Consider the following 18,301-nt stretch of genomic DNA (forward strand, 5'->3'; position numbering starts at 1 on the left):
ACCATTCCTAGAGGAGGAAAGTAAGATTCATTTCTCTCATATTATCCCTCGTTTAAAGTTTCTGCCAGAGAAAAACAAATGATCTCCCCCTTTAGGTTGATTGGGTAATTCGGGGTGATGCTTTCAGCATCTTACTTGCACTGGTGAGAAAGCTGTAAAAAGGATATCCTGCTGCTGTCTTTTCTGTTTTCATCCTGAGACCACTTGAAAGGGGCAGCCTTTTGCGAGATTCCTTACAGGTTATCATAATAGGAGTGGGGGCAATGAGGGTAGAGATTGAGGCCACGGGGGCCAGAAAAAAGAAATAGAGAATGCCTGTAGAGCAGTGAGTAGCAAATCTATGTACCAGCTTACAATAACTGCTACCTTTGCTGTAATACAATGCGTTTCACCAAGAGAAAGACTGTACTACAACTAGGAATGGTTTCGTTTTGGTCCAACTGAGGCCAGGATAAGGCAGATATTCACACAGGCTCATCCCCCACAGTGCTCCAACCCTCATGCTACATGCTTTTGTGTGTATGATCATAGTTTATATGTCCAATAATCATATAAGTTTGGTATTCCCCAGCTAACAGATGAGGAAAGGGAATCTGTCCAACCTCCTATGGAAAGCAAATAGCAAAGCTTGGGGGGGGGGGGGGAATCCAATCTGTATGATCTGATCATCCCTGTGGACATCTGGTTTAGGTCACCATGATGGCCATGATGGCATTTCACACTCAGGCCCATAAAACAGCAGGTCTGACACCCAAAGGGTCACACATGGGAAATTCCTGAAGGTAATAATCCTTTCTGTGTAGCCTGAAAACCTTCAACACGTTCAGTACATTTAGTCGAATCAATGAATGGGACGAAATTTAAATGGGGTTTTGAAGAGGATAAGGTTTAGAAGTTGATGTCAGTCAAACCCTGACTGTCTAATTGTGAGACAGTTGGAGAATTTATCATTACACATCCTTTTTTATTTATATTTCTATTCTGAGACCTGAAGTATGAGTGACTCTCGTGACTATCCTATTTTTATAACAGAACTACTTTTTATTATTTGAAATAGCTCTTTCAAAGTTGTCCTCGTTTTGGCCCTGGATGAACTGGGATTTTACTCCATAGGCTACTGAAACACGGTAGGGCAGCCATGGATGGTGATAAATGGAGGAGCCATGTGGTTGGATGGTTACTGATACCCCGTGGCAAGTGCAGACATGGAGTCACAGAGTTGTTGTGTGACTTGCGTAAGACCACAGACTACCTAAGGGGACAAACAGATATAGAGCCTGGTTCTCCGGACTCTGGAGATTTCTCCACTACCTTTAGCTACCATCTTTCTTACTAATGCCACCAATGCTTGCCACAAAACGGGGACAGTGCAAAAGAAAAGAGATAGCCGGAAACTTCTGCCTCTTGGCAGAAACGAGCCTCATTTATCTAGGTGGAAGAATACAACTGAGCATAAGGGATCTGAGAGCCAGAGATGCTTTCCCTGAAGAGCAGAGAGCTGGTTTCATGATCTCATTTGCAAGGGATTGAAATCAACCTGATATCTGAATTCAGTCCATTGACTCAAATAATATTAGATCTCTTAACCTTCACCAAACCTCTTAGGTCCGGTGGTAGAAGTGACATCCATCTCCCTGGAATGTCTTGTGGACAGGCCGCTATCCTCCCTGTATTGCCATGCAACCAAACCTCTAACTGACCTTCTCTATCCTTAAAGGCTCCTGGTTTTCCTAAAAAGCATAGAGAATCCTGAGGTTTTCCTGAACTGCCATATATTCCAGGCTCTTTATTTTCAAATTAACAAATTAATTGTATACTGTGCAGGTAATTAGGTGAAATTATAAAAGTGAAATATACTTGACAATGACATGAGAGGATACATGTTGCATGGCGGGTGCTTCGGTGTACATCTCATTTCATAGTCACAGGTGTCCCATGAGACAATAGGAGCCTTCCTAAATTATGGGCAAGGAAGTTGGAGTCACCTGCTCAAGATCATTCAGCTGGGAAGCAGGGAGGGGTGGAAACAAACCTGGATCTTCCTTGACTGTCCTTCTAGACTAGTTCCCAGATGGAGGGCTTCCAGAAACTTGTAGTCATTGAGTCGAAAGTAATACTGAAAACATTTATTGTGAAAATGATGAAAGAACAAAAAGCATGCAGGATATTCAAATGCAAGGACAGGGGGACATCGATAACATTCATAAGTATTTTGCATAAAGTCATTCCTTCTTCCATTCAGCAGTCATTTGTTGAGGGCCTACCATGTACCAGGCACTCTTCTGAGTACCACAGATATGGCAGGTGTGTGTGAATCTCCTATATTTGTAAGCCTTACATTTTACAGAAGGAGGTAGATGATCAATAAATGAACACGTATGCAAACAGGATTACAGACAGAGAGGGTCAGAAGAAAATAAAACCAGGAGGGAGATACTTTCAGCAGAGTGACCAGACAGAAGGGAAGTGTTCTCTCTCAAGAGGGGATTATTGAACCAAGCTCTATGTGATATAGAAGGGATCAGCCATGCAAACAGGGGAGTGAGGTGCATGGAGAAGAATGTTGCCAGGAAAGGCCAAAGACAAAGGCCTAAAGCAGAAGTAAGCTTTCATGCTCCAGGAACAGAGAAAATTGCAGAGTAGCTAGAATCTGGTGATAAATATCAATATTTTGATGAACTGAGTTGAATTTGTTAAGTAAGAGACTTTCAAAAGGAAGACTAGCAAGAGAAAATCTGGAAGAGGACATTACCTAAGGAGAGAAGAGCTCAGAGAAGACCTAGAAATCCAAATGGTGAAGGTCTTGGCAGAGTTAAGAGAAGCATGGCACTTGGATTCCTTTAGGATCGGTGGATGGTGGGTCACTGATGTTTAAGTGGATCGGTCCGACAACAGCTCAATGGCTTAAGACAAAAACACTGTCCACACATCGGATTTGCATTTTTCTAAAGCAATATTTTAGTGGGAAGGTTTGATGTGGCCCCAGGTCCACTGGGAACTGGAAAGCAAATAGAGATTTTTATATGAAGATGTCTTTCTGGTGAATGAAATAATCAATGGAAGGTAAAATAAATGAGAAAGCCATTCCTGTACCTTTTGCAAATATTTTAGTTAAATGATGGAATAATCTTAAATAGCAGAAGATCAAATTAAATAAGAAGAGGAGTCTTGTATCCTCGTGGTAAGGATAAGGATTCTGGAATCAGACAATTTGACCAAGTTTCCAATCTTTGTGACTAGCTGTGTAACCTCTAGCAAGCTTTCCTTGCTAAGTTGCTAAGACTCAATCTCTTCTGTATGAAAAATGGAGTGATAATGGTGTTTAGCAGTTTGGTAACAGAAATTTAGAATTTGGGGGAGGACTAAGTGAAGTGTCGCCTGTAGAGTGCTCAGAATACCCCGGTTGCATAGAGAATAATCGGAAAATGATATCAGTTCTTAGCTAGGTTAGGGAGGAGCTGAGGAGATTGTTTAGAAACGTGTGATTATGAGGAAGAGAAAAGAAAGTCCTAAAGCAGTTCTGAGTGTTTTTGAACAGGGCTGAGTGTTTTTGAACAGGGCTGTTGCCTAGTCAGAGCTAAGCACTGTGGAATCTGACAAGGCACTATCCCTCTCTGTGCCTCGGTTTCCCCATCTGCCAGCCAAAGTGGATGCCAGGGCAAGATGGCAAACACTCTCACATGCATCCAGCCTCAAAGATCTATTTGGTAAGTTAGTCCCGGAGACCTGGCATTCCATTGTGATCTAAAACTAGGGTGACCATTCATCCTGGTTTCCCTAACACTGAGGATTCTGCGGAACGGAGAACTAGGATTTTGATTGCCACAACATGACCATCTCTGGCAAACTGAGATGGTTGCTCACCATGCAAAAGTGTTGTTTCCAAGAGAAAGCGAAGGGATTGGTGAGGAAAGGCTCTATTTCAGAGGTAGCTGAGTGGTGTTCTTGTAGCATCCTCAGCCTGTTTCTGTGTTAGGCTCAGGTGCTGGCTTATCAGGTGGGCTTGGTCTCTCTATTGTGAGCCTTGCAAGAATGGAGAGCTGACTGTTGCCTTTGGCATTTGCAGAGCTGTTTCTTGACGTGTAAAGATGAAAAATAATCCCATGTTCATAAAAGAGCACCTTGCGGTGCTGAGCGTCCATAGGGGAAAGGTATCATAAATAACACAGAATTCCAAAGTTTCCCCTAAGGCCTCTCGAAGTAACTTTGGGACAGAACTGTAGTCCTTCTTGCCTTCATGCTGTCCCAGTCCCACCAGAACATGGTGAAAGGCCCTTTTCTTGTCTACCCGACAGTCTTGTCTACCCGACAGACTTCTCATTCCAACCCAAGAAAGCCCATCCTGGGAAGCCCCTCTGGGTCGCATGTTACCTTTTTGCATAATTCTACCTGAGTCTTTAACCACTTGGCTATAATCATGTATTCACTGCCTGTTCGCCGTTACTCCCAGGCTTCTCTGAAGGCAGGTATGTTGGTGCCAAGTCTACAGTGGGAATAGACTGTCTGTACCTCACGTCATATTAAAAACCCAGAGCCCAGAATGGCTGCTGAGACTGTGGAATGCCTCCTCTGTGCGCTCCTGTCCGCTGCTTCAGTTTGTTAATGCAAAGCCTTCTGACAATTTTCTTTTCCACGGGAAAAATGAAACCCATTAATATAATTTCAAACCTTAGTCTCTCTAGCTTGAGCCCCAGACTCTCTAGTGCCAGGACACCAGTGTGACTTAGAAGAATTAAAACTGCAGCAAAACTAAGTAATCTTGTGGAATGGATGTTAAACCAGGCGCCAAGTTCCATGACATGTAGCATTGAAATATACAAGTACTAATTATCCACTAATTACAACCACAGTAGAATTGAGCTCATTTTCTCTGAGAAAGGACTGACACAGTGTTGTGAATGGCTTAAAAATCTACTCTCTGGCTCTGTAGGCTCAGCCGTTTGTTGAGAAGATACTGAATTTCTCGGAGGGCTAACGAAGAAGATGACATTTTCTTTTAATCTGGGTGTTGTGTTTATTTGGCTAGTGGGTTTTTAAATGGGTCCCTCTTGTGTACCCACCCATTACAAACGGTTAGCCCCAAAGACAAAATATGGAACGGCTAAAGATGTAGAGAAAACGTTTGCCTCTGTGCTACTGGCCCCCTCTGCTGACTTCGTGGAAGGGCTTGGAGGTCAACGTTGGGATGCCAAGAAAAGGAGGGAAGACAGAGACTGGAACATAAGTGCCCAGGATACCCACCGGCCCCTGCAACCCTTAATTTTCAGTTTTCCAGGGTCAGCCATCCCTTTCTCATCCCTGAAGTTGGAGGAAAACTTCAACAAGCTTCTGCCACCTCTCCTAAGGGAACCAGTAAAGGAAAACCAAGCAAATAATTACAGTACACTGGTGAAGGGCTCAAATTTAGGAGTCCCACAGAGGTGGTCACTGGTTGTGTGGCTCTCAACAACTGATACGTATTTATGTTGATCTTCTGGATAAATAGGGAATAAACAAGATCTAGAGACAGATTCCACGATGGTGTTCAAGGCTGCCCACCTCCCCTCCTCACTACATCAAACCGCATCCCACGAGCCAGTATTTGCTGCCCTTTGGTTGTTCCCCAACCTTACTATTTCAGATATTCTCTTTGAACAAGAAGCTAAAATGGCCATCTAAGTCCCTCTTGTGATGACACATGGTGGAGTTTCCCCCTTAGCACACTCCTTACTGGATTATTGATTGCATGTTGGAAGAATTAATTCATCAGATTCTAGCGGGGAGTGTGATCCTACAAGGCCCTTTGACTTGTCCTCCATTTTGATACTCACTGCGGAGCGCTGTGTGGACCTAGAGAAGTCAGAGGTTTCCTATTCTTCATCCCCACATATGCACTCCTAATGTTCTTTGCAAAGGGAAACATGGGCTGAGCCTCTCTGACAGGCAGTGAGCAACCCTACTTCTATGTGACAGGTTCTTGGATATATAACATAATTCAGTTAAACAAAAAGTAAAGGCAAAAGAGAAATAAAATACATTTTAGAAAGAGTCAAGAAAAACTTATTAGCATTGGCAATCTGCCATTTCCCCCCATTAACCTCAATTAACCACACAGACTGCGATTGTGACATGTGATCCAAAAAAACATGGCTGTATGAACTTGTAACATTTTGCGTTAAAAACCCAAAATAATAATTATCACAGCACATAATTCCATTTTAAAATTTATTTGGAAGCTTTTTCCAAAAGACATGGGCGCTTTTATAAGCTGTATTATCAATGCTGAGTGAGCATTCCCATAGATAATGGGCCATCACCTGCTCTGGTGGTGGTACCTGTGGATGCATTCACATTTTCTTTTTTTTTTTTTCTTTTTTTTTTTTTAAGATTTTATTTATTTGACAGAGATCGCAAGTAGGCAGAGAGGCAGGCAGAGAGAGAGGAGGGGAAGCAGGCTCCCTGCTGAGCAGAGAACCTGATGCGGGACTTGATCCCAGGACCCTGGGATCATGACCTGAGCCGAAGGCAGAGGCTTTAACCCACTGAGCCACCCAGGCACCCCTCCATTCACATTTTCAATAGTTTATTTTGTTCATCCAGTAGACTAATACTGATTGATCCCCATCCATACGCACTTTGCTAGGCATGGAAGATACAAAGATTAGCCTAGCTTCCTATGTATTTTTAAAGATTTATTTATTTATTTGACAGAGAGAGAGAGGGCACAAGCAGGGGGAGTGGCAGAGTAGGAGGGAGAAGTAGACTACCCGCTGAGCAAAGAACCCAGTGTGAGACTTGATCCCAGGATCCTGGGATCATGATCTGAGCCGAAGGCAGATGCTTAACTGACTGAGCCACCCAGGCGCCCTGCTTCCTACATTTTTTCAGTGAACATGAATGAATAAAAGCATAGTTGTCCTGGAGAGGTCATAGTCTACTGAGGGAGACAAACAATAAACAAAATACAAATTAATAAAGCTAGAATGCAATTATTTATAAAGTCCTCTATAAAAGACCATGAGGAGTATACAGCTCTTCACTGACTTGCTACAGCAATTTCCCCCAAGGAGTTCTAAAAAATTCTAACCTCTCCTCTATTTCCACTTCTATTTACAAGGGAAAAAAAATATTATATATTACTCCTGGTAAGGAAAAGGGGATTCCTCCCCTAGTAAATCACTGCTGTGTTACAGAGGAAGAAACAGAGACACAGAATTTTAGAGACTTGTACGAAGTTGCTGCATTCACAAATGATTAAGCACATATTTCAGCATTTGGGCGGGGGGAGGTGGTACTTCTTCCCAAAGCACAAAAAGATCTTGAAATTCCATTAATTCAGACTCTTGTGGAAGAGGATTTTACAGCAGTTGAAAATGCAGATTCTGGAATATTTCAGGAAACACACGTTTACTGCTTTCAAATCAACACATAAGGTTAATGCAACTATTAAAGTGTTGCCAAACAAAAGACCTAGTTGGACGGACTCTAATGAATAGTTACATAGGCTATTTGCAATTAGAACATCAAAATGGAGGTTGTTAAAATTCAAGTGCTTTGCAAATGGTTTGTCTCAAGTACATTAAATATTCCCCTGGGACCTTTCCACCCTATTAATTTACGTAGGTAGTACAAAGGTAAACTTCAACTATCCTCAGAACTATTACAAATCCTCAGATAGGTGGGATGCAAAATAATGAGGTTTTACAGTGTATATATAAATTTAGGACAAAAGGGAAGGATTGAATTATGTGGAAATTAACTAGAAAACGTGTGATATAAAAAGGCGGGAGGCTTGTCAGTCTTCTGATAACATTCAAAGCTCTCCATAACAAGCGGTATTTTTCCTACATTTTTTTTAAATTGAGTTGCAAAACATTGCTCCTACCCGAGACCTTGTACAGCTCACAGAGCAAAGCTGATCTTAGAGAATGGCACGCCTACAAAGCACAAATGTGTTTTCAAGACTTGGCACATCCTCTGAGTAATTTGCACTTTCTCCAACCTTCTGATTTTATCTGTCGCACGAAAACAGATGTAGAAACAAATTATTTGCAGTGAAATCATTTCTAAGGGGAGTGCAGTGGTGGTTTTCACACCTCTGGAGTGTGTAGAAATCAAAGAACTTCATAGTGTTCATTTGAATAAGTAGAAGGAAACTTAACTCTCAGGGACTTGGTTATTACATTTGCAGACGTTGTCAGAAGTGACATGTCTGAGAACAGTAAAGTGTCCCTCTTTTTTTAATTTTTAAATTTTTTAAAAGATTATTTATTTACTTATTTATTTGACAGAGGGAGAGACAGGGAGAGAGGAAACGCAAGAAGGGGAGTGGGAGAGGGAGAAGCAGGCCCCCCGCAGAGCAGGGAGACCGATGCAGGGCTCCATCCAAGGACCCTGGGATCAAGACAGGAGCCGAAGGCAGATGCTTAACGACTGAGCCACCCAGGCTCCCCAAGGTGTCCCTCTTGAATGTAATTATAAATAGCATCCTAGTGTTGTTAGGACTTTTAATAAAAATAAAAGATAACGCACCGCTTTTTATAGATGGTATTTCTGGTTTTTAAACAGCCCAGCTAAGTGCAAGGTCCTATGCCAAACACTTTGTCTAATCTATTTGCTACATAGAGCCTGTGAGGGAGTTAGATCTATCCCCATTTCAGAGACTACAAGACTTAGAACAGAGAAGTTGTGTAACTTGTCCTTGGTCACACAGCTAAGAAATCAGAGAGCCAGGTTGAAAACCAGACTCATCTTTCTCATTAATTTGTCTCAGACCTAGTTACAGATTTGCTACTTCAATTTTTCCATCTTCTCCGTCTGTTGAAATCTTGTTCACCATTTAGGGCCCAGTGCACATTCAACGTTCAATTTATTCCCTTAAATTTTCCAGTCACATGATTCAGTGTTTATCTTTCCTTCTTCGGGGCACCTGGACTTGCCCAGGGTATGTAATAGATCACACTGTGTATCATCGCTGTTTGCATAGGTGTGTGTCTCCCTCACTGGGTGCCACGGAGACCAACATAAAGGCTTACTGTTGTATCGTCTTATCTCTTCCCAATGTGCCTTGTGTCCGTATGCTTTTGTGGAGAAGAGATAGCGTCGCCACAGAGGGGATGCTTCCCTCTGCTACCTGAGGGCCAGATAGAGCCACGAGAGGCATAACACAGCACAAGAAAGTCCCCAGAACGAGGTCAAATTGTAGTTGAGATAAACCATTAGGTTGGGGGTAGATACAAGGCATGTGTCTGATCTAAAGTCTGATCTAAACTTGGCAACCATGGGGTTTAGTCCTTTGCTGGGTGGATTCAGAATAGAACTTGGTAGCATTCAGGGATGCCTGGGTGGCTCAGGCGATTAAGCCTCTGCCTTTTGCCCAGGTCATGATCTCAGGGGCCTGGTATGAGCCACAAATCAGGCTCCTCGGCAGGGAGTCTGCTTCTCCTCCCCCACCTCTGCCCCCTGCTCATGCTCTCTCTCTCTCTCTCTCAAGTAAATAAATGAAATATTTAAAAAGAAAGAACGTTATCAAATTCAGTTGAGGACACACACGAGACGGTGCGTAAGGGTCCCCATTTTATTGGCCTTTAAATTCTTTTGTATTTTAAAAATGGAATATTTTTCATTGTGAGAAAACTAGACCATTTGGATAAGCAAAAACCAACAAACAAACAAAAAACCAATTGCCTTGGCCACATCACCCAGGAGGAACAACTATCTATATAGTGATTCTCACCCTTGCCTGAATTTTGGAATCACCTGGAGCTTTTGAAAAATCTCTATGCTCTGACCTATGCCCATCCCAAATAATTCAGAACTTCTGAACGTGGGACCTTGGCATCCATGTGTGCTCATGCTCCCCATGGGATTCCAAACTGCCACCAAGCGTGAAAACCAGTCATGGTCTTAAACCAGGCTTCTCAAAATGTCATGCACGTACAGGTCACCTAGGTCTGGACGGAGCCTCCAGGTTTGCACATCTGAGCTCCTAGATGATGCTGATGCTGCGACCCATGTCACGTTTTGAGCTGCAAGTCTATATACTACCTTCTGGATAAAATGTAACAATGTGTGGCTGAAGAACTTCTGAAAAGTCTTTGAACAAGTTACTTAAACTGTAAGCATCAGTTTCCTTATCTGTCCTGTGACATTGCAAGTAGGAGACATTTTACAATTTTTGTGGCCCAGATGTTCAGACACATTTGAGGGGAAGTCTTCAAACAGGAGGGAAGCACGATTACACCCTTGAACGCATAGGATAAAACAAGCATTATTTGGGGAGCTCATCATGAGAATTACATTACTTGAGCATTTAGTATGTGCCAGGAACCAAACTAAGCATTTTAAATCAATGATTTAATTTAAGAAGCCTCATTTTACCACTAAGGAAGCTGCTGTTTAGAGAAGCTAAATAACTTGCTGAAGACCATGCAGTTGCCTGGGGGCAGGATTGAGAGGCAAGGGCAGATGGTCTAAGGCCAAAGCCTGAGTGTTGGTTAGTGCCCTGCTAACCAGTACCACATCATGCTTCCCAGACTAGGTCATCTCGGAGGCCCATCCACAGAGTGTCCTTTAGATTTCTAGCCACTACTTCTTCCTTATCTTGATCATCCAATATTCAGAATTATGCAGAAGAAAACCTTGGCAGAAAGAGAAAGAGGGAGATGTTTTCCATACTGCACATCTGAGCACACACGTCGGTGGTATGTTAATGGCACCTAAAGATGGCATCATTTCATACAACATCCTTAATGTGGGTTCACCATCTGTAGCTTAATTTCTCTGAAGAAATCCAATATGGCATTCAAGGTTTAGCTAAATCCCCTAGAGACTTCTTCAGGTGCATAAATCCTTCTTCATCTAGGCCAAACCAGAAGGCAGAGCCAGAGGGCTGTGTGAGATTAGGAGGGAGAGCCATGAGGATTGGTGATGAGGAGAGAAACTCAGGGAAGAACAGATGGGACTGGTACGTATCCAGGTACTCAGGCTAAAGTAGACTCATACACAGCGTCTCTGGTCCTGTGTGTATCTGGGTGTGTGCACGTATATGTGTGCATGTGTGTGCATGCATATGTCGATGTATGTGGCAGGAACGCGTGATATGGGAGAGAATTATTCAGAGAAGAGGTCTTTGGAATATTCTCCACCATACAACATCTTCATTATTCCTCCCTCGTTGGCCACTGTCTTATCCTTCACCCTGATGACAAGTTACCTTGACCCCAAGCCCTTAATCTATCTTGTCCGTAACGAGTGGTACAGCAAGGGAACAGGGCTTGCCAGAACATTAGACCCCTCCCTCCAGTCTGTCGGCAACTCCATCCGTCAGCTGGGCCTGAAATGAAGATACAGAGGTGTGTGCCAAGCCCCAACACGCTTCCTGCCCAAGCTGGCTTTTCTCCCTTCGCTACCTGTAGCAGCTGCAACATCCTGTATCCAAGGGAGAAAGCATTTCTGGCAGAAGAATCCTGCCTGCAATTTCCGTGCTGCTCAGGCAGACTTGAGAAATGCCATCCATTGGCTTACAAAGAAAGAAAATGAAACTGAACTGTCAGAAGGCCACCAGCTCTGCACCACGTGTGAGCCACAGGGTCTCCATACTTGGTCCAGGATACATCCTCACTCACACAGTTTTGAAGTTTATACTGGCATCTTCAAAGTCACTATTTATAAAGAAAAGCTCGAGCTGCAGAGGGAAGCTCTATCCATGATTTCCCTGTCAGATTTTCTTAAGAAAATTTAATAGTAGCACTATGTACTCAGTCAAGCAACTCCAAATCTTTACACCTCATGAAACAGCTCTTAAGAAGCTTGTCTGCTGGAGCCAGTTTCCAGACCCTTTTTAAACCCCATCATAACCAATGCATTAACTCTTATATATTTTTTATTTCTGGTGGTTCTTTTCTTTTTAAAGAAATATTGTTTAGGGGTGCCTGGGTAACTCAGTCGGTTAAGTGTCCAGCTCTTGATTTTGGCTCAAGTTGTGATCTCAGTGTCATGAGATTGGGTCCCAACCCCACTCCGTTCTCACCGGGGAGTCGGCTTGAGCTTCTTTCTCTCCCTCTCCCTCTGCCCCTCTCTACTACACTCTCTCCTACTCTCTCTCTCAAATAAATAAATAAATCTTAACCCCCCCCAAAAAAAAGAAAAGAAAAAAAAGGGGGGCGCTTGAGTGGCCCAGTCATTAAGCATCTGCCTTTGGCTTAGGTCATGATCCCAGTGTCCTCTATCAGAGATCAAGCCCGCATCAGGCTCCCTGCTCAGCTGGGAGCCTGTTTCTCCCTCTCCCACTCCCCCTGCTTGTGTTCCTTCCCTCACTCTGTCTTTCTCTGTCAAGTAAATAAAATCTTAAAAAGGAAAAGAAAGAAACCTTGTTTCATCTAAGAACATATTATCTGGTTGTTTCTTTAAAACAAACTTAAGGGGCACCTGGGTGGCTCAGTGAGTTAAAGCCTCTGCCTTCGGCTCAAGTCATTGTTTCAGGGTCCTGGGATTGAGCCCCATATCAGGCTCTCTGCTCAGCAGGGAGCCTGCTTCCCCCTCTCTCTCTGCCAGCCTCTTTGCCTACTTGTGATCTCTCTCTGTCAAATAAATAAATAAAATTAAAAAAAAAAAAATTTAATAGGTCTCCTCACTCCAACTTTAATTTTTCCTATAAAAATCTTTGCATTTGAATTTGCATTTGCACTGAAATTTGCACTTATCGTGTGTCTATTTCATTCTCCAAATTCAGTTCACAGCCTTACGTCCACGTGTAAATACACAGGCGACATTTCAAGGTTCCCTGATGGACTGAACAGAAAGGTGGAAATGGAAGTTCTAGAAGTCAGGATATTATGGAAGAGACAATAAACATGAGAATAAGGGTTTTTTTTTTTTCCACTTTAAAAAACACACTTATAATTAACTGATGTTTTCATTTTCCTCTTTTTGAGAGACAAGTGTATCCTTTAAGTGTTGATTTTGTGCAACAAATGAAAATCATCAACAAAACAGAAAGGCAATCTACTGAATGAGAGAAGATATTTGCAAATGATATATCCAATAAGGGGATAATATTCAGGATATATAAAGATTCTGTGGGTAAATAAAAACCAGAATGCAGCCCCTCTTGTTCCTGCCAGGACGTGACTTACCCATGTCCTGTTCAGCTGGGCTCGGGTCCACCAAGAAGAAAGCAGGGTCAGTAAGAGATCAAAGAATGATCTCCTTTTAATGTTTTTGTGTTATTTTAGACTCCTTACACTGAAAAAAGACTTAACGCATTCCCAGGTAAGGTAACAGGGGCCTAGAGAATCCATGTCATTGCGTAGACTCTCCACCCAATAACCGGCAGGGCGGAGACCAGGACCCAGGTCCCCCGCTCCCAGGCAGGGGCTTTGCCACCACTGCACGTACTCATCTGCTAGGGAGATAGTGAAGAGGCTTCGGAATTAGTGTCCCTGGTACGAATGATGGCTTAATCATTGGTGACCTTGGACACTTATTTAAGTCAATTTCCTCCTATAAATGGAGTCAGAATAGTTCTTGTCTCTCATCACCGTGAGATTCCATGACAGCATGTATGTGAGCTCTTGGTACTGTGGCTGGTACATAGTACTCAGCAAATGTGGAATACTATGAGGAGATCATTTGTCCACCTTTCTGCATAAGTTTGATAGAAACCAGGATATGGAAGACTATGGAAATAGCCACAAAGCCCTTGTGTGTAACATTAAAGATTAAAAAGCTGTCATCAAAAACAAAAAATAAAAAAAGAACAGGCTGTCAGGAGTTATTCTAAACACCTTCAACGTTCAGCAGGAGAGAGAATTCCAGAAATTGGAAAGACCTTGAAATTACTCAAAGGATGAAATAGAGCGTTCAGGTCACTTCAACTCCCGTGGTTTGGGACCATTATGGCCACTCTGTATAAAACAGCATTGAGCATTCTGGAAGTTTCTTTCAAACAAGTTCTGCTTACAAGGTGCTAGCTTCTACGTTAAGTACCAAGAACACGAGGTGACTAAATTTTTTTTTTACTCTTTTCCTTGTATCATATTAGGAACAGTTCACTAACAAACAGAGCCACATATTGGGTGCAGTGATAATAGTATTTGTATGTTGAACAACTGTGACGGGATCTCCCCTAGGTTCCCGAGATCAGCAGGTAAACGCCTCCAAATCTCTGCCTTCTTGAAACTGTGGTCTAGAAGGGGATCCTGATGACAGATGGGTTACCTGAAAAACGCTAGAGGGAAAATCAGAGAAGACTTTGCGGAGAGGCAATGTGTGAACTGTTTGGAAGGACAGTGAGGGGTTTTCCAGATATCTGGGGGTGGGGGAGGAGAAGTAGAGAGCAGAGGAAATGGAGATAAGAAGGACAGACTTAGTACTAATTGTAGCTCACAGGGCTGATAATTCTAGTTGTGGTGTTTTTTTTGATGCTAAACGTAGTTTCCAACAGTCCTGGAAAATTATGCTGAAGCAGCTAAGACCCACAGTGCTTCAAGTAGCACTTAAACAAAATGTGAATGTCACGACACTTAGATTACACAGCTGCGACCCAGGACACCCACAGGGAGAAAACGCCGGGGAAAGATGTCATCCCACAACTATGGCTTCTCTGACCGTAACTACTTAGAACACTCTATGTTCTCTTTCGAACAGGAGTGACATTTTCGTGCTCAGGCTGTTTCTCGGAGAGATTGTGAGAGTCCCCCGTCTCCACAACAAAAAATCAAAGCTAGTCATTTTTAAAGTAATTGCATGGTTTCAGCCATATGCTCCCCCCCCCCCCCGCTTTAGTGAGTATCATTCACTTAGTACTGGCACAATTCCCCTCCTAAATTGGAGGTTTGCATATGTAATTATATCAAATGATGTGTTTGTTTATATCTCCGAACCACATTCAAAAGCTCGCCTATGATTTATCTTTGAAATTCAATTTCATCATGTCAGTCCCCAATTTACCGTGCCCAATGGGTCTTCAGTTACATGTGTGATGTCCACGCCTCTCTCCTGCTGAGATTACACAATGGGATTGCCTTCCACGGTGATGCATCAGAAGAGCTGAAGAGAGAGTGTGCTCTGTTTTATTCTCTCCTCTTTTCTAAGGCCCAGCTACATTCAGCAACCACAGAGTTGTTAAAAATGAAGACACAGCATTAGCTATTTTGACAAATTCCTCTGGACTGTGGGGATGGCTCACTGCATTCGTTTCTGACTGAAAACCAGTGCTGCTAAGAGCCAGAGCTCATCCAAGTGTGTCTCTCTAAGAGAAGAGAGGTCTTGCCTCTTCTTAGTGTAGCTGGTCCCATCTTCATAAGAAGGATTATTTCCTAGCACAAATAACTACCAGTTGTAGCTTTAACCCCAAAACGTTCTGTTCATTATTTTTATGTCCCTGACTCCCTGTGGACATACCTGATTACACCATTCATCCCATTCATCCCTGATTCCTAAAGTAATGTCTCTGTCCGTTCATTCATTTATTTTTAAATGTCTGTTTTCTCCAAACATGAGGGGCTTGTTAAAAATCTAAAAGGCAGAGTTTGCGATCTCTTCCTGATTTTTAAACAGCTTTACCGACATGTAATTTACATGGAATGACATTCACACATTTACAGTATACAATTCAGTGGTTTTCAGAATGCGTGTGGAACCGTGCAACCATCACCACAGTCTGTAATTTTAGAGCATTTTCATCACCCCAGAAGAAACCTTGTCCCCACGAATAGCATTTCCTGTCCGCCACCCTACCTCATCTGATTTCCCACTGATTTTCACTTTTGAGTTAGATTTTTTTTTCAACCTGTCTTTTACCATCTATCTGTGAAAATAACAATAATGGAAACACAGGGAACTAAAACCTACAGAGGCTTTCCTGCCTTTCTTCCAGGAACAGAGTCGGCTTGGCTTTGTCACGCTCCGGGTTCCCTGTTGCGTGCGTTTCAGACTTTTCAGGAAGGCTGTCTCTTTCTTGGTTGGCTGTTAAGTATGTGAAAAACACATCCTGGGACGGAGATGACAGGGGTGTCGCACTGCTCTCTCAGTCCTACATAAGCATTATGCAAATAACTGGCTTTCCTTAGAAAGGAAGGAAGGAAGGAAAGAAGGAAGGAGGAAGAAATTACCCTAACACAAATCAGAAGAGGAAGCCTGACCTCTTCCCTGTGCACAGCACGTCACGCGGTCCATGGCTTCCTGACCCAGTGAGGACGTGACACAAGTGTCCTCGGGGAAAACAGAGGGCAAAGGGCTCTTGGTCTTTTGTGCCTGTAAGAGCAGCAGGCAACCAGCAGAGTGAAGGCTGATGGCCCTTTCATCCATTTATAGCCTCCCTCTAATAAGTGTTCCTCCTTCCCATTGTGACTTCCCACAGAGGATGCCCCCTGAGGAGGTGCTGAGGTTCGCGAAAGCCTCCCTTCCCTTTCCGAGAAGACAGTTACTTCTCACTTGGACAGTGCCATTGTGACATGTGACCCTGTCGGATAGAACAGCCTGGAAACGAAGGAGTCAGATTTCTGTGTGAGACAGACTCCCTTTGGTGTGACCACACTGACCCTCAGTCAATCTGAACCAGAGAGCGGTGCCCCCTTTATTCTTCCTTTATCGCCTCAGCCACCGGGGCACTCACACCATCTCTGTCTCCCCCTAATTTGTCCCCAACCCTCCCCACCCCCACCCCCGGACACACTGAGCCAGATGCTAAAGCAGCTCGATGCGCTTCATTCTTGGATGTGGCTGGGCAGAAAAATTAATGTCAATAAAAAGTCACTCTGAGATTCAACAAAGGAGAGTGGAATGGCACAGAGCCGCCTTTCAGAATTAGAGAACCTGTTCAGGCATCGTCCCAAGAGACTTGGACGCAGTAAATGAGAGGTGGACTAGGGCATAGAATCTGAGTTTTTGAGTTTTCCCCAGAAGGGTTCTGATGAGCAGCGAGGGAAGAGAAGTTACTGATTCTCCCATTTCACAGTCTTGATACCAGTCTTCGCTCGGAAATCTCAGACAGTAGCTCATCTTTGTATCCCAAGAGTGCCTAACGGTGCGCCATTCCCATGGAGACACTCCGAATGTGGTTTCAAATGAATATGAGAAGCCAGCACCCCTGGTTCACCTACAAATACTCTCCCGGCACACAAAACAGTACCTTCTTGAAGAAACACTTTCTAAGTCTGCAGCAAAACTGGAGATTAGAAAATAAATAATCTCTTCTATAGCAGCTTTTGTCAACTGAGCATTAATGAAGTTCCTATTCTTTGTTACAGGCTGGCAGCCAGGGGGACAGCGGGGCTTCAAAATAAAAAGGCAGAGCCTTCCCATGAAGGAACTCTTGTCAACTTGTGTAGTGGGGAAATACACACATGTGAACAATGGGTTCTAGCACAGAGCAAAGAGCCGTGGTGGAGGAGTGTACTGGTTGTGTTGGGACACACCAGATGGACACCTCATCCTGGAAGACAGGTCACCTCCCTAACACCTGAGCTAAATGTAAACCACCTATAGGTGAAACAGTAGGGGGTGGGGTATGTTCCAGAAAGAATTCACGGGAAGGCAGATCATTTGCTGAGTGGGAACACAGCCTTCCCTCCCATGGGGTGTGTGGACAGATGAGAGCGAAGGGGAGTGGGGCCATTTTGTAAAGAGATATGCTACCCTCGGTGGGATTTTATTTTGATGCCCATTTCACCTCTTGGGGCCTCTTCTTGGCTTTCTCTAAAATCCACATGCTCCCACCTACCAGATACATGTAAAACAAAAGCTGGAGGTCATGAGCTCCTCAGCAGATCTTGGTAAAATGCCTTTTCCATACTTCCTGTACCTCACTCGTGTGGGGAGCAAGCTTGACATGTGATTTTCCCTGCTCTTTTCTGTCCGTCAGCACAGGTCACAAGATCATCCCAATCCATAGTCTTGTCTTCAGGGACGGTGTAGCATCAAGAAATGGAATATAAATTTGACCTCCTAATTGCCATTTGACAATAATAATAATAAAACCTGCAAAAGACAAATTGGTGCAATTAACTGGGCAGCCTTGAAGGTTGTGGCTTCTCATTGCCTTTTCTTTGTCTTTATACTCAAAGGGGTGATTCATTTATGAGAAACACCATTCAAAGGAAAGATATAGAGATATTTCCCATGTGGAACTGATTTTGTGTAAAGATTTCAACACATAAAACTAAATGATAAAATTACAGTGTGAGGTCTTTGGTATATAAGTTATTAAATTTGAAATAATTATGTGTACAAGCAGCTATTACCGAAGTAACCTTCCTTGTCAAGGGTAACAAAAAATTATATCAGCATTAAAAAGCTAAATAAGAAAGTGCTGTTTCAT

At 43.2% G+C, this 18,301-nt stretch overlaps 1 protein-coding gene across 1 annotated transcript in view; it reads left to right on the forward strand.

Annotated features, from left to right (window-relative positions):
* FAT3 (FAT atypical cadherin 3) overlaps positions 1-18,301 on the forward strand; it is a 662,119-nt gene that overhangs the window by 459,347 nt on the left and 184,471 nt on the right. The window lies entirely within an intron of this gene.

The sequence above is a fragment of the Meles meles genome, chromosome 8, assembly GCF_922984935.1.
Source record: "Meles meles chromosome 8, mMelMel3.1 paternal haplotype, whole genome shotgun sequence".
Classification (NCBI taxonomy): domain Eukaryota; kingdom Metazoa; phylum Chordata; class Mammalia; order Carnivora; family Mustelidae; genus Meles; species Meles meles.